Genomic DNA, 17,972 nt, shown 5'->3' on the forward strand with positions numbered 1-17,972 from the left:
AACTAACTGATTATCTGGAGGAAAACAAGTTAATTGAAGGGGGAGACACATCAGTAAACAAAGATAGTCTTTAAAAGATTAAATCATGGGGCTAGCACTGTGGTGAGGTGGATTAAGCCACCAATTGTCACACACATCTCATATTGGAGTCTCAGCTATTTCTTGTCCAATCCAGCTTTCTGCTAATGTGTCTGGAAAGGCAGTGGTGCTTTGTGCCTGGGAAGACAGTGGAAAATGGCCCAAATCCTTAGGCTCCTGCAGCTCATGTGGTACACCAGAATGGAGTTCCTGACTCCTGGCTTCAGCCTGGCCCAGATGTGTCTGTGTGGCCATTTGGGAAAATGAACCAGCAGCTAGAAGATCTATCTTTCTCCCTTCATCTCTCTCTCTCTCTCTCTCCCTCTCTCTCTCTCTTGCTTGCTCTTACTCTCTCTGTCTCTCCTGCTATCACACTACCTTTCAAATAAATAAATAAATAAAATTTGTTAAATGTTAAAACTGCTTTTATTTCCTGTCAGAGGCAATATTAAGTCTGAAACATTTTCAAGTAAAAGAAAATGTTTTGAATATAAAAGGGGATAGAAATTTTAACTCCTGTATGGATAAATCTTTATTTTTCTAATGAATACATACATTTTAATTTTATATATTTACCTTAAGGTGATCATTGGAAATCAATATTCTTGCCATTGATAATTTGAATAGATCTTTCCTGGAATTGTCTAATAATCTTTAGTAATATTATGTCAATGATTTTACCTTCACAATATATTAAGTTTAAAATTACTTCTTTAGCATACAAAATTCCAAAGAACATTTCAAAATTAAAAGAATGGTTCTTTTGATGCTTTAATTTCTGCCACATATGCATTAATTGGCAAAATACGTTATGGGACACAATAATCTTGATTGCTCAAAACAAATATTTTGCCATCATAGAGTGTGTCCTGAGCCTGTCTATCCTGAATCTGAATAAAGACAAAACCCCATCCTGCCATGCACCTGGTCAGTTGTGCAATGCTGACCAATGAACAGCTGCTAACAATAAGGGTATTGTGCTTATGTAACACAGTTCAGGATCTGATGGCTAGTCTCTTGATAAATGTTGAAACACTGGGGAATTTTTTCTTGCCAGGATGCCTGCTTCATGGAAAATGTGGGACCATATACTTAAATCTTCTCTCTGTGAACTGGTGGACTTGTTTTCTGTAAGATCATATTAGCCTTTCACATTGGTTTAAAAGAAGCTAAGGATCTGCCAGCCAAGAATTAGCCATACATTGTGACAGTGATTTTAGTAATTTTAGGAACTGTTTTCTGTTTTACCAAGTTAACAAAAGTTGTATTATGTTTCTTCCCATTGATGTGGGTGTGTCCTTGTGTGTGTATTCAGGAAAGACTTCCATTTGTTGAGTGATCTTCATGCAAACATCTTGGAGTGCTTTACAAAAGAATTTAAAAAATTAAACCAAACAGGATATGAAACTGTGCTGCCAAACAAGTGCGTCTTTAGGCATGATTTAAATTTAGTTAATGACATAAAGAGCTAAATCTGTGAAAGGAAGCTAGTTCCTTGGATCAGAAAAAAAGTAGAAAACAGATACTCATATTTTGTCTACATCTTCATTTGAGTAGCTCCAAAATGTTCTTTTAGAAGTGCATTTGGAAAATCTCAGGCTAAGTGGACTCCAAGGACTAGTCTTTTACGGAAAAAAAGACAAGTTCATAGTCCCTTTGTGCATAGTGATCTACAGATTACAAAGTGTTTTCCCAGCCATTATCTCATTTGATTGTCACAATACCCCAGCTCAGAAGTTAAGGAATGTGTTACCCATTTTACAGATGAATAGACTGATGACAGGAAAAACTAATGTCATCCAGCTAGCTAGACAGTGATAAAGCTAGGATTCAGATATGGATCGTGATCTAAATGCAGTCTTTGCAGTACCATGAGTTTCCACTATGGCAAATGATTTACAGTGTATACTTTTTTCTCCTGGCATTATAGCTCTGTCTCTGGGGAAATATGAATGATTGCCTTCCGGGGATACTTTGGCATCTCTTTTAGAAGGAACTCTTGATGCTTTTCTCTAAGTGGAAAATTTGAAAACCAGGATCTTCCAATGGAAATGCTTCTAATGTAATTTCACAGCTTAATCCTTTCACAACATTCAAAGTGATTCTGATGGTTTGCCTTCAAAGTCACCCTTTAGTGATTCCCAGAATCATCGTTAAGAGGATGCTATTGGAATGATCACAGCATGAGCTCCCATGGTTTTAGGTAGCTTCTGATAAGGGATTGTAATAAGGAAAATGGAGAATTCTTAATGAACTTACTTTTCATGGCTGATTTGGACCATGTGTGAGAATTCTATGAGACTTCTGGTTTCAGATGGTGAGCCATGGCCTTGTGCCAGAGCAGTGGGTTATGTAGCATCTGGATTGGTTCATGAAATGTGTGGTATCTCTTTAAGATACATTCAGAAAAATGTGCTACCGCTGTCAAGTTTTGTTGTCAGTGTTTAGCTTTTTCCTTTGAAAACACAATTTCTCATCTAAGATTTGGACTTTAAAATGTTTACTTTTTCTTGTATACTCCTTTTAGCTTTAGACAAATCTGGGAAGAACACTGTTTTGTGACTCTTTAGATCTTGTGGCAAAGAACGTGGGGTGGAACTCAAGAACAAGCAATTGAAACCATGTTTCCATAACCAGCTTTTTGAGCAGGTCAGTCAAGCCCAAGAGCAGCCCCAGTAAGACAACAGAAAGATGGAAGGACACCAGTGAAGCAGCTGGCTCCTCATGGAAGGACCATAAACTTAAGGATGCAACTTGTTACCTTATATTGCAAACACAGTTACATGGATTTTTGCCTTTCTACTTAATTTTATAATATTGATGTAAAGACTTCAGCCATCTTGCCTTCAGGTAATAAACACAGCCAATCCAGAAGATTTATATGACTTCCATATGTCATTTGAGCATTTTTAGACAGTAAGATGAACCATCCCACGTAGTAGTGCCAAACTGGCTGTGTTCCCTAGTCTGGCCTCCTGTATGGGCACATGTTCTCTTCTCTTTCAGTCTCTCTGGTGATGAGTTATTTCTGGCTACATTGACCTGACCTTTGGGCATTGTCCTACTCTGTGAGTCTGTGTTTATCTTAGTATCAATTTGACTTCCTGATCTCTATTCATCTGCTCAATTTTTTTTCCAGCTTGACTTCACATTTCACATTGCTTTTTAACTTTGACCTCTAGATTTTCTCTGTGCATACATTTTCCAATCTGAACTAGTTATATCTAGTTGGAGTATCTGCTTTTTGGATTCCCAACACATGATTGTCTGACACATGTCACTTCTGTCACATCACTGTTAATATTCATTGCTATTCCTGATCATTTTTCATCCCATGTCTCAATAGTACAGTGCTTGTTGCTCTGGAATGTAAGAGTTAAAGAAAGGCTTCTGCCCACTTTTCTGCCTACCTGAAATACTCCTTTTCACATATGTCCTAAACTGCAAATGAGCCATTTCTTTACTAGTCAGACCTTGGTAATTGTTTCTTTTTTAAAATATGTTTTGTGTTAATTGTCCAGATGGCTTAGGATCCTCTAAAAGATGTTCTATCATTACTTACGTTATTTCAGGCAGAGTATCTTGTACAGAATAGGAGCTCAATCAGTGTTTGCCAATTATTAATTTTGTATAGATGATAAGGGTATTTCAAAAAGTTCATGGAAAATGGAATTAAAAGGTAAGTTTATTTTGGTGCAAAAAAATGAAAGCCATATATAATTTTTACATACTGCACAGTTCTGTGACCTTTTTGAAGACCTTTTATCTGAGACTATGTGCACAGAAAAAGTAAGAATTAGGACTACATCATAAAACCCAGTTCTAAGTGGAGTTGCATCATTTTAAGTTTTAAGAAGCAGTTTCTCATAGAATTTTATGTGTTAAGTGAGATATTCTGTATTTTCATTGTGCAGTTTAGCAACCACTAGCCACATGTTTGTTGTTGAACACTTAAAATGTGGATCCTATGACTGAGTGGCTGGATTTAAATCTTACTTAACTGTAGTTAATTTGAATTTAAAAGGCCATATGTGGATAGTAGCTACTAGAATGTATAATGCATGCCAAAGGAATGTTAAAAATGGAAATATAAATGTGCTTTATGAGTTAGGGAAGTCCTCGTGGGGAAAGATAAACGTAGGTCTTAAAGATGGGAAGCAGAGAAAAGGAGATATTTTAAGTAGGGGGGTATAGAAGCAGCAATAAGGCAATTGATAATGGTATGTTTGGAATTAGTTTCAAGATTTGAAGTATATCAGAGTTTGAGAACTAGGGATAATAGTAATAACAACACCAGCAATTTATTAATAATATAGGACATGTTAAATTATCGTTGTAATACTATATAAGTAAATTGCCCAAAGGTAAATTTAATATTAGACCTGGGGCTTAAACCAAAATCTGTTTAGCTCAGAACCCTAAACTCTTGGCCACTAGGCTACCTCATGTTCTTCCATGTTCAGAAAGATTTAGAAGTGTGAAATACCCCAAATGTACTTCAACAGGTAAATGGACAAACCAATAATGGAATGCATCTGATCAATGGGCCATTACTTAGGAATATAAAAAGGAACAGAATTGTAGATGCACGTAAAAACATGAACCAATCCCAGAAAGATGCTAAGAAAGAAAAAGATATAAAAAGTTATATACTGTATAATTCCATTTATTTGACATTCTAGAAGGGAGAATTATAGGAACAGAAAATAAGCCATCAGTTGCCAGGAGCTGGTGGTAAAGGAAAGAGATTGATTACAAAGAGACACTGGAGATTTTTGGGGAAGTAATGGAAATATTCTACATCTTGATAATAATGATGGTTATATGACTATACATTTATCAAAACCCACAAAACTGTGAACTCAAAGGATGATATTTACTCTTTTGGAATTGGACTCAATAAAACTTGACTGAAAAACAAAGTCCTTGGGACCCTGTACCCGCGTGGGAGACCCAGAAGAAGCTCCTGGCTCCTGGCTTCGGATCGGTGCAGCTCCGGCTGTTGCGGCCAATTGGGTAGTTAACCAGCAGATGGAAGACCTCTCCATCTCTTTCTCTCTCTTTTTCTCTTTATGCCTTTACTTCTCTCTCTGTGTAACTCTGACTTTCATATAAAATAAATAAATCTTAAAAAAAAATGGTCCAAGTCCTTGGGCCCCTGCACCCACGTGGGAGACCCAGAAGAATCTCCTGGTTCCTGGCTTCAGATTGGACAATTCCGGCCATTGTGGCCAACTGGGGAGTGAACCAATGGATGGAAGACCTCTCTCTCTCTCTCTCTCTCTCTGCCTTGCCTTCTCTCTCTGTGTAACTCTGACTTTCAAATAAATAAATAAATTAAAAAAAAACATATAATAGAAAAATAGTCTTAGAAGATGTGTATGAGTAAAATACTTAAATCTGTATTTAACATGAGTTGACACAGTAAACATTTATTCAAGTTGGTGTTTATTTGCCATTGGCATGGGAAAGAGGGTGGATGTAGAAGAAGAGATATTTTAATTAAATATAGATGGCAAGATGTTATACAGCTTATCTCATTTTTCTTTTATTTGCTTAAATAAAAAATAACCACCACATGAGATCACCTCTGAAAGATCACTTCAAAATTTCTGAATATATAATGAAATTTTCATTTTTACAATAAACCACTTATAATAGTACAATGTTTAGCATACATACACCAATTTCTCCTTTTGTATTTCCTCCTTTTATATTTCCATGTTAATTGGCATGCAAAATTAATTACCTAAAGATCATACATGATTTTGTCTTTACTAATTTTGTTTGTTCATAAAAAATTTGTATAATTTTTAGACAAAGGGGATATCAAAATTTTATCTGGCCTAATCCATTGTCTACAAGCAGATAATTGATTATCTGAGTTTTATAATTGAAGAGGTGTCATATAGAGCTGTTAACTTTCCTATGGTCACATTTCTAATGATGGAGGTTTTATGCTTGAAGAGTGATTAATCCTAATAAAAAATATAAGCGAGCTTAATTTTAATTATTATTTAAGCATTTCACTTTTTTTCTGCTTTAAGCATTTTTCCAGATTCAAAGTTTATTAGCATCATATATATTAACACTCCAGTAATCCTGGATAATCTTAAAATAGTCTCACTAGGAAAAGTGTAAGTTATAGGATATATATTTGGTGAATGAATTACATTGACTAATGTGCCTTTTGAAGTAATAAATGTGAAAACAGTTTAAAGTTACAGACCACTAATATAATTTTTTCCCTGATTTTTTTCTCTCATTTATTTACTTCCCATTTTCTCTAGAATCTTCAGTTGTATCCATGCATACATTTTTAGAGAAAATTCATAGCTGATACTTCTACTTTATAGGAAATCTGTTTTTGTATAAACAAATAGACCATTAAGGGTGAGGATTTAGTATAGGAATTAGGACACTTCTTGGGATACCTACATCCTGTATTGGAGTGCCTGGATTCAAGTCCTGGCTCTACCCCCAGTTCCACCCTCCTGCTAATGTGTATCCAGGAAGGCAGTGGTAATAGACCAGGTCTCTGCCATCTACCATGGGAAACCAAGATAGAGTACCCAGTTCCTGGCTTTGGCCTGGTCAACACCTGCCTACTGTGGGCATTTGGGGAGTAAACAAGCATATCTGAGATCTTTGTTTACTGTTTCTCTTTCTCCTTGTTTCTCAAATAAATAAACAAATAAATTGAAATTGAAAAAAACATTAAAACTTAAAAAATTCTACACTTAAGCATATATATTTGTATGTAAAAAATTTTCAAAGAATGATATAGTCAGATTAATCTAAATGAAACTGATCCTTTGATAGATGCAAACTCACTAATTGCTGTCATTGGTGACAATTTGGTAATCTCATAACATTATTTCTATAGACATGTGTATGTGTTTGTGTATACTGAACACTGGGATCACAGGCAGTATTTATATATATATATTTATATATATTATATAAATATTTATATATTATATATATATACCCCCTTTATTTTTCTTCTTGGAATTTCATTGTAAGATATCATGTTAGCCTATTTTGTTCTGCTGTGGCAGAATACTCGAGACTCCATACTTTATAAAGAATAGAAATGTGCTCTCTCGCAGTTCTGGGGGCTGAGAAATCCAAGATCAGCTGTTAGATGTTTAGGACCAAGTTTCTCTGCAACCACGGTGGTGCCTTGAATTTTGCATCCCCTGAAGGGGAGGAATTCTATGTCCTTACATGGTGGAAGAGTGGAAAACAGTGACCCCATTCCAACAGCTCTTTTTATAGTGATATTAATCAATTCATGGAGGTGGAGCCCTCATGATTTTAGCCCCTTCCATCACACCCCACCTCCCAACACTTTTGCATTGGAGATTGCATTTTCAACACATGAATTTTGTGGAACACATTTAGACTAAGCAGAGATGTAGAGAGACAGAGATTAAATTTAAGGTTAGAAAATATTTTTGACTCTCAGTTGTATTACATAAAAAAAATTATTTGAAATACAGCATTACAGAGAGAGAGAGAAAGAGAGAGAGAGAGAGAGAGAGAGAGGGATAGGGAGAGACAAACAGATCATCTATCTGCCAATTGACTCTCCAAAAGGTTGAAACAATCTGAACTGGGCCAGACTGAAGCCAGGAACCTGGAACTCCATTTGGTTCTTCCATGTGCGTGTAGAGGCCTGAGTATTTGGGTCATCTTCCACTGCTTTCTCAGGCACATTAGCAGGGAGCTGGATCAGAAGTGGAGCACCCAGGATTTGAACAGTGCTCTTATAGAATGCCAGCATCTCAGGTAGCAACTTAACCTGCTGTACCACCACACTGGCCCTAGTGGGGTTACTATTATGTTAATATCTCTATATTTCTTTCAATAGTTTGTGAAAACTTAAACCAAAGAAGAAAATGGTAAATTTGTTGATGCCATATTTTTAAAATCTTCTATTTTATTTAAGTTGTTTCAGATAGTTGATCTATTAGTCCATTTCTATTTCTTTATTTTCACAATATACAGAAAATTTTTAACTATGTAAGGGAGGTAGATATCAAATTATGCTGGAAGACAACTCTTTGATAACAATAAAAGCAAGTTTAAACATTTGTTGAAAAGTTGAGTTGCATTTATTTTTACTTTTATGAATTGCTAGTCACCATAATTGTGAGTGGACCAGCTTAGTTGTTGATAACTCACATGCCATAGGACAGGGGTCAAGTCCCCTTGTCTCTCACTCCTTTGTGGCAGAGATCTAGTTAACAGAATTGTAGCTGCCCACGCTGGAAATGCAGACTATGTGATGACATCGCTGATTGTCTGGAAGACAAGGTGTGTTTTCCCCGGGTTGGCTGTCTAAGTCTGCAAGTGTTGGACAGAGGGATAGTGAGCAGGGAGCGTGCAGTGAGGGCTAAAGGAATAAAGAAGGTAAAGTAAGGTGATGGTAACTTTTTTTTAAAGCTGTAAGATGCAAGATTGCTAAGCCAGGGAGAGGCATGTGGCATGGTGAACTGTGTGATAGCTGGACAAGAGCGTAGTGAACTTACACAGAATGCACTATCAGTCTCAGGAGCTTTCCAGCCTGTTGTTAGATTCTGTATTTGAGTTCTGTCAAGGTTCTTCTGAGGAGGTGCTTCACCTGAGCCAGACAACATGTTGAGTATGGTTTCAACTGAAATAGATTTATGTGTACCAAAAAGCAAGGTCATGGTAATTCAGTATTTTTTCCTCTATGACAAAGGAGATGAAGGTGGTGGATATGTCTTCAATTCATCATTCTCATATCTAGTTCTTGGTATGGTGACTGGAACACAGGGTTGTCTTTTGCATGCATGCATCAGTTTAAACAATGGTGAAGATAGCTCTGAAGAGCTAAGTGAAATATTCTGCTTGAAATGAGGCTCACAAATAAGAGCTAGGTAGTTAATGTTGATAAAGACCCACAAAAAAGGTATAGCTCTGGGCCAGACTCAAGTGGCTGACAGGACCAGAAGGGGAAGAGGACAATAGTTGTGATTGATCTGCCCAGGTAAGAAAGCAGAAAGCCAGTAGGAATTGTTAGAAGTTCAGATTCAGAGAGGCCAAAGTGGCCTTTAAACCTAGACCAGGGGAGCAGGTGATTAACCCATTCTTCCCTGCCCTGGCGCAGAGCTCCCGGGACACTAGTAGCAGCTCATTTCCCTTCTTTCTTGGCTTAACTCTTTCTCTCCTCTGACTCCCCAAACCCACATCCTGCTACACATCAAAGAACTAGTGCTAGAGGGGTAGAAAAGGTCGAAGTGTATTATCTTTGAATATTGATTTCGGAGCCAGTAGAAGGATTTTGTTGGTGACCAGAAAATGGGCACTGGTAAAGGAGAAAGGACAGAAATGTTGCCCCCACGAGTGGCCTCTGAAGTGGTTCATGGGTAAGAAAGCTGGGAACAGAATTCTAAAACAGTAATAATCTTCATGAGGAGGTTTTGAGTTTTTTAATCTGAGTGTAATTTTCAAGTACAGTGTTATGTCAAATTCCAGTTTATTGTCAGTTCTTTCAAGTTGCCTGTACGATTATTAAAAAATATGGTCACACTTCCTTTTCATATGTAATTGTTATGGCAAATGCTTCTATTTGCCAAACTTCTGGAAATTAGCCCATCCCAATGGGTGCTGAAAAAATTTAATTATCTCACTTGCACAGTTAGTTAACCTTCTTTTGCCTAAATTTCTTTTTGAAGTGGAAATAGTATCTGCCTGATTGAGTTCTGGTGATGATTAAATGAGTGATTAACTGAAAAATGCTTAGGGCTTGGCACAGAAAAGTGTTCATGAATTAGCTTATTATTTTCCCTGTTTCTACCTCATGGGTTTCCAAGAATAAGTACATCTTTTTATCCTCTGTCGTGGAATTCTCTGGCTCAGAATCCTCTAGGTACTAACCTGCGGCCTCAGGGGGAGGCTGGCTAGCTGCATGTTAAGGTCAATGACTGCCGTTCCATGCTTTGGTCTCTGAAGAAGAACGGTTTACTATAGTTTTTTCCAGTTTTGGGGTAAATAGAGAACACAGCACAGGGGAGGACTCCCTCTCTTCATAGCAGAATAAGTACAAATCCAGCTCAGACTCTTTCTAGGCCTGCTTCTAAGAGGCGGAGGAAGAACAGTCCCCCAAGCTGGGAGTCTGGACTAAACCTTGTTTCCAAAGATACCTGTCCTATCTTGAATATCTTCCAGGATATTCTTCTGCTTGGGGAATGCCTCTATTTACAGGATTTCAATTAAGTCTTGTGTGGCACCAACGAGAATGGTACATTTCCCAAATCCTACATTATACAGAATCAATGGAAATCAGAACAAAATATAGCTAATTTGGTTGATGTACGGTGAGAACCCAAAGCTCTGTCTACTTGGGCTTTATTGGCCTACCTGAACAACCTCTTCAGATCACTCTTAAGTTTAGCATGAAGTCACATACTTAAAGCATCATTTACTTAGTACTTTAGGAATAGTATACTGACAAAGTACCCTTTTTTCCCTGCATCATCCTTAAATTAGTTTCATTTTAGGGTAGCCACTGGCACTGATAATGAAAAGAGAAGGAATTTTATCCCCACCAGGAAAAAGAAATTCTTTAAGTGCTTAATATTCTGAGAAAAAAAAGCAAATATTTGATTCTTACAATCTGCCAGGTACCTTTACATCATATTATCTTATATAATATATACCACAACTATGTGATTAAAGACATTATCCTCTCTATTACATTTAAAGATACTCCTTAAAAAGGTCAAGTTATTTGGCCTAGGTCATAGTGCTGGTATGTTATGGATCATGTGAAGGTAGAGGCCACATTCCTTCCATTCCCTTGTTTCCATCTGTGGAGCCTTCAGGAAATGTATTTTGCTTCTTTAATTTCTTCCGTAATATATTATTACAATCCATTATTGCCTCAAATGGAGAAGACAATGGTGTAGAACCAGTGAACACTGAGTATCATTTCATGGAAAGGTGGGATCAATTAATTGACAAGTTGAGGTTGATAAGACTGACAGTAATTTAGAGACACAAAATATGTCAAATATGTCCTCACATTGTTTCTTGGATAGAAGAATAGAAAAAGAAAAACTCCTACTGACTCCCTCATGTTGTGTATTCTCAATGGTTTTCTTTTTGCAAAAAGAAGAATGTAATATACTTTTAAGGCATAATAGACTGTTTACATCTGTGAACTAGGTATAATTGAAATTTTTTAACAATGTTTGATAGGCTATCATCTTAAATTTAGTAACTGAATTACTGCATTGTAATCAAGAGCAGTTTCTGATGTCTTTGTTCCCTCTGAAGCCCCTGGAATAAAAAGCCCTATTTAATTGGAAAAAAAAAAAGCATCTTAAAATAACACTGAGTCTTGAACATGTTGAAGAACAAATAGTCACATTCCCATGTAGTGCGAAATCTTCATTTTATTCGGAACATGGCTGACATGTTTATAAGCTATTTTTTTTTAAAACCAGAGAATCCCCCAGATGTTTCATCTGGGAGGACTTATGATCTGTGTGACTTACTTTCTTGTTATTGTTAATAATAAAACAAACTGTACAATTTAGAAATCATTTTTATCCTTTTCATTGCTTTTTTAACATTTCCTTTGTAACTTTAAAAAGACCCTTTTGTGTTTTAATAGTTTATTCCCTCATTCCAATAAAAATAGCTAAAAAATAAAATTGGAGTAAGCATGGGGAGTGCACCAGGTCTTTGGAAACCACATTGATACTACTGACATTAAAAGGACCATAGGGGCACAAATGAAATTTGTAGTCACTTTCCTAAATTTATAGAGAGTGTTTTGGTAACACTACCTATTTCTGCTGTAATATGTGATTTTATATTGTCTAGGAAGCTGAATTCTTTAAAAAGGTGCACATTATTCCAAGCAGAATACCTAGGAAGCAAAGGAAAACGCTCTGAGCTACACAAGGAAACTTGAATGGGTCACACCCTGTTTGACAGGTTTGACTTTATATATCCTTTAATATGTAGACATGTGTTTCATTGAACACTTGGAGTTCAGTAGATGAGGATAGATGGAGACCATCTTTCAGCTAATATATGAGGTGTTGAAGTATTCATTTGTTTCTCATATTCCTTGCCTTTCTTACCACTTGTCCTCTTTTTTACTTCCCTTTAGGGTATCATATATCAGTATTTTTAAAAGATTAGTAAAAGTCATAATAATTTTCATTTTATGTCTGTCCATACCTTTATTAACACATTTTATTATGTAGTACCAGGTGATTTCTGTCACTAGGCTCAAATTGATTGTAAGATATATGAAATCAAGGATTATGTATTTTTTCCCTTTAATCTCGGTATTACTGATGCAGCTATATGTCTTGAATCAATGGATGCTAAATGCCTATTTGATAATCAAATGAAATAGTGATTTCTATTTATGGATAGAAATACTGGAGCACAAGGGCTTAAGAAACTCTTCAAAGCTATACACCACGTCAGTAGAAGATGAACAACTAAATCTCGTATCTTTGCCATTTAATCAATCTTTGTTTTCCATCTGACTCTACTTCCTTCAAAACAAAATCCTTAACTTGTAAAAATCTGTTTGTTAATAGTTGGATTAATTTTTCCCAATATATTTATCAAATAAGGAGTTGGTTTGGCCTGATTTTCTTAGCAAAAGCTCTTGAAGATATGATTGTGCAATTGTTGTGCAACTTAGATTCAGAAATTTTTTTTCCTAGACTCTTTCAGACTGGTTACAGAGAATCTCACAATATCTATGAATAATGTACATTTTATTCATTTAAACTAAATAAAAAGGAATATCTACTTCAGTAAAATACAATTCAATTTATTTTAGCAAGCGTGATCTGTTTTTCAGGCTTGGGGTACAAATAAGGTCATGTGGTAGTCATCAGTGCTGTTTACCAAATATTTCCAGCTTTCTGACTCCTGGCAACATGGTAGGATTGCACTTCCTGGCTTTCTTATAGTAGGATGGGACTATGAGGCTCTGTAAACAGAGGGTGTTTGTCATTTCCAGGCCAGAGCCTGTAATATCTGGTCGGAGACCCTAAAATCCTTTCATTCTGTTTGGAATGGTGACCTGGTAAATACTTGAGATGCTGGTTTCTCCACCAGTCAGTGTTGTTAACTCACAGTTGTCATATGGCAAGGAAGAGAAATGCCCCTTTGTTATTTTTAAGCCCCTGAGACTTAAACTGATTGTTGCTGTGTCATAATTTAGCCTATTCATAGCTATTACAGGTAATATGTTCTTGAATTTTTTTCAGCTAATCATTGGAACACTTCAGATATTCTCATATTCCCATTCAATCATCTAGTATAGAAATCCAGTGTTTTATTTTATCCAAAAAGATCAGAAAAAGTCTGAAAACTCATCAGTCTACAACTGCCTGTTTCCATTTCTGCCACAGAGTGTGCCTGTGGTTTCTTACAGACAAGTGGTTTCTTTTCCACTATAGTGTCAATGCCCTTGCAGGTTCATATCTGGATAGGTATGCACATGCAAAGATAACAGCTATTTAAATTCACACTCACATCTTTTGCTTTCATCTGGAGTACAGAGATGAGAAACGGTAGCTGGACCACACCCTACTCTGAGTTTATTGGAACTATGCCTCTCTCCCATGTTGGGGCATGGTAGGTCTCCCCTCTGGGTACTTGTTACTCTATCCTATCATGATTCCTCAGAGGGATTTCAGTGACCATGGGCACCAAAAGGGAAGAAATCAATAGCTCAAACACATACACACACACAGTTTATCAAATATGTCAGCAGGCTATGGCATTATAGAGACAGGTGCTGTTTTGAAAAGTGAATGAAGGAGGAATCATAGAGGTAATAAATGATTTGGACCTGTAAGTATATGATTTCTTATCATAGTAGAAAACTTGAATGAAGCATGATAAAAATAAGGACTATTCATGTAGCTATGCAGTGTTCTGATAACCGTGAATCCAGAATGGGTGGAACAAAAGAGGATCTGATAGGTCATATATCTGTACAGTACATGTGGAGTGAGAAGTAACTGTAGAATATGATTTTAGAAAACAACACTGTTGAGAAGGTGATATAATAAGATGGTAACTCTGAGCAGTGAATAACGGCTACCATACCAACCACAGTATCTTTGCAGGCAGGTTATAAATTTCAAAACCTCTTATGTATGTTATATGACTTAGAATTAAGGAGTTCTTTATTATTTTAAAAATTAATTAATTAGTTAGTTGAAAGGCAGAAGCGAAACACAAAAATCAAGCTCCTATCTGCTGGTTCACTCCCTAAATGCCTGCAAAAGCTGGAGCTCAGCCAGGCTGAAGCCAATTGCTAGGAACTTAATACCATCTCCCACATAAGTGTCAGGGACCCACCACTTGAGGCCTAACCTACTGCCTCCCAGGATATGCATTAGCAGGAAGCCGGAACTGGGAGTGGAGCCGGGACGCAAACCAAGCATTATGATATGGGATATGGGCATCCAAAGCAGTCAAAAGTCAGCTGCAAAGATATTCTCTTTAAACTGACTTGGAAAAATTGAATGTGTCGGACCTTCACATATGGATAAAAGAATAGTGATTGCAAGTAGGATCATCTCCAGCACCTCCAAAGTCCTCTCCCTTTACATCCACAATTTGAAACATGAAGGTTTCTGTAGAGTTGGAGTTGTAAGGGAGGCCTGAAGTGGCTCACCTTCCTCCACATTTCCTTCTGCATAAAATCGTGTCTCTTGTTCCTACAGCTCATTTCAGAGATGACAGGAAGCAGCTTTGCTTTGTGGTCAGATGAGAGAGGGAGGTTGAAACCAACACGTTAAAGAAGCCTCAGAAGCTTGGGCTTGAAACTTGCTGGTTACCCGTTGTTATCCTTGCCACAGGATATCACAGGAATGGGGGAGTTTTCTAAGAAGTTTGTGGGTAGCTTGTTCATTTTCATTAATTAGGAAATTAGATTGTTGGCTATAAATTGGAGGGTAAAGAATGCTTTATTTAATGTCAAGGAAATGAAGCGTGGGAGGGTAGATGATGGCCATGGTTTTTACACCAAATTGCAGTGGTTTACTTGTCTTTGCTTTGGGGGTCATATTAACTTCAGCACCGAAGCTGGTCCTTGGAAGGCTGTTCAGTCCTCCTAAGGATGGATTCATTTTGTAAGATTTCCTGTATGAGCATGACTCTCAGTAATATAAGTAACCTTATTGATTATAAGTGTTCTTTTCCCCCCAAATTAACCATCTGATTTTCTTCTGTAAAACTCTCTTATTTCTTCTAAAAACAAACTTAAATCCCAATTGCTTTTGATCTCTCAACCAAGTTTCCCTAGGCTTACTAGCTTGTGGATAATACATAGTAATATTTCTATCATTGGTGTAATTCCAGACCCCTAGCTTTTAAGCAGCTCTCTCTGCTCCCCCTTCCCCATATCCCCATACACACACACACACACTCACTAGCTCCGCTTGCTGGAGTGAAAAATCCCAGGAATTCAGTCAGGGGAAATGCCAGGTGTGGCTGCCATTCCTTGCCTTCTATGTAGAGATACTGATGTTACTGATTTTGGCATCCAAAGAACCGGCAACAACTGTTCATGAAGCTCTTTCAAGCAGAACATGGAGCTGGGATCTCTGTGTCTCATTGTGGAGGAGCTACGTCATGTTCCACACAAATGACAAGAGCATCTCTCTTCGTCTTTGCATTGTCTATCACATGCCAGAGCAACCCTCCTTTTTAAAAGATATTTATTTATTTATTTTTGAAGTCTGTATTGCTGGGAGAGAAGGAGACACACACACCCACCCACACACATACACAAAGAGAGAGAGAGAGGAAGAGAGAGAGAGAGAGCGCGCGCTTCCATCTGGTGGTTCACTCCCTAGCCCATATGGCCACAGTGGCCAGCACTGTGCTAGGCCAAAGCCAAGAGCCAGGAGCTTCATCCAGGTCTCCTATGTGGGTGGCAGAGAACCAAATACTTGGGCTGCCTTCTGTTTTTCTCAAGCCATTAGCAGGAAGCCGGAATGGAAGTTGAGCAGATGGGACATGAACCAGCGCCCACATGGGATGCTGGTGGCTTTACCTGTTACGCCACAACACTGACATCTGAGAGGAACATTCTTGTACCTGTCAGCTTCACTTACAGTTATTCTTTCTGTGGGGCTTTTATTAAGACTCATCCCATTTAGAAATGTCCTGACATTTACATATTCTTCCTATATACATGTGCCAAAGTGTTATATTTTTTTTTAATTTTTTTTCAAGAACTGGCCTCCCAAACAAATAAAAGCAAAAAATTCAAAAAACAAAAGAATAAAAGCCAGAATCCTAATCCACTCATTCCTAAAGTGTGTGTAAATCCCCGTTTAGACTCAAGCCAGATTCATGCAAACCTAAGAACAGTTGTTCATGCAAGACTTTTCTTAACCAAACTGAAAAGGATGTGTTGAAAATCTCTCAGCTAGCATCCCACATGTTATTGTTGCTAGATGAATGGGTTATCAGGGCTGAATGTTCCCACATTTGCAGGATGTAATCCAAGGTATTAATTTTGAAAATGTCATGAGTTTTATGAGAGAACTTCTGTGCATTAAGCAATCACCAGGGCCTTCACATCAGCTGGGGATGAAGTTGTAACATGTCCCGTTCGTTTTCCTTTGATGGAAGATGTAGGAGACCTGGTCCTTGAATTCCTTTGTAATTCAAAAAAAAATCAATCCTCAAATACCTTTGGGAGGAAGTAGAAATCATTGAAGTCAAAGTAAACTATTTTTTTCTCTTGGTCAAGAGGGCATATAAGTTCAGAATTTTTTTCATTTTTTCAAAGTTATATATGGTGAGCAAACTTCATTTATTTCACATACATAGATTTAGGAGCATAGTGATACTTCCCATGCTACCCTCCCTCCCACCCATGCTCCCACCCTTACTGCTTCTTCATTTCTTGTTCTTTCTTTTAATTTTTATAGTGACATACTTTCAGGTTATTTTATTTATTTTTTAAAAGATGTATTTCTTTATCTGAAAGGCAAAGTTACAGAGGGAGGAAAGGAGGTAGAGAGACAGAGAGATCTTTCATCTGCTGGTTCACTCCCCAAATGGCCACAATGACTGGAGCTGGCCCAGTCTGAAGCCAGGAGCTTAATCTGGGTCTTCCACATGGATGCAGAGGCCCAAGCAATTGGTCTATCTTCTGCTGTTTTTCCAGGCTCATTAGCAGGGAGCTGAACTGGAAGTGGAGCAGCCAGGACTCGAACCTGCACCCATGTGGGATCCCAGCACTGCAGAAGGTGTCTTTACCTGTTACACCACAGCACTGGCCTCCAGTTTATTTTATAATCTTTAGTTTAAGCCTCGACTAAGTAAAGAATTCAACAAACAGAAGAAAAAAAAAAACACACTACTGTTCCTCAATGGTAGAGACAAAGGGCTGTAAACAATAATCAAATCTCAGAATGTCAATTTTGCTCATATACATTACATTTTTTGTTCTGTATTAGTTACCACAGATCAGGGAAAACATAAGATATTTGTCTTTTGTGGACTGGATTATTTCCAGATGCATTCATTTTGTTGTAAAAGATAGGATTCCACCCCTTTTTTATGGCTAAGTAATATTCCGTGGTATATATAATTTCTAAAGGATGAAGATAAAGTTGTTTTTCTTCATAAGCTTTGTGGATTAGATTCAACTGAATAAAATGTCATTGCATGTTAAAGAAATAGATATATTCATCAGTGAAGACAGTGCTCAGAATTCTCTAAATAGAGATAATTTTGCTTCATTTCATTTATAAACCATCTATACTTTGATATGAGTGGGTTTTAAAGATACATGTATTTTCATATGAGAATCTTCAAAAAAATTCACGGAAAATGCATGTTATGGGAAAAAA

General features: G+C 37.2%; 1 protein-coding gene across 3 annotated transcripts in view; it reads left to right on the plus strand.

Annotated features, from left to right (window-relative positions):
• Window positions 1–17,972, plus strand: part of SUGCT (succinyl-CoA:glutarate-CoA transferase) — an 825,030-nt gene that overhangs the window by 508,691 nt on the left and 298,367 nt on the right. The window lies entirely within an intron of this gene.

Source organism: Oryctolagus cuniculus, chromosome 16 (genome assembly GCF_964237555.1).
Source record: "Oryctolagus cuniculus chromosome 16, mOryCun1.1, whole genome shotgun sequence".
Taxonomy (NCBI): domain Eukaryota; kingdom Metazoa; phylum Chordata; class Mammalia; order Lagomorpha; family Leporidae; genus Oryctolagus; species Oryctolagus cuniculus.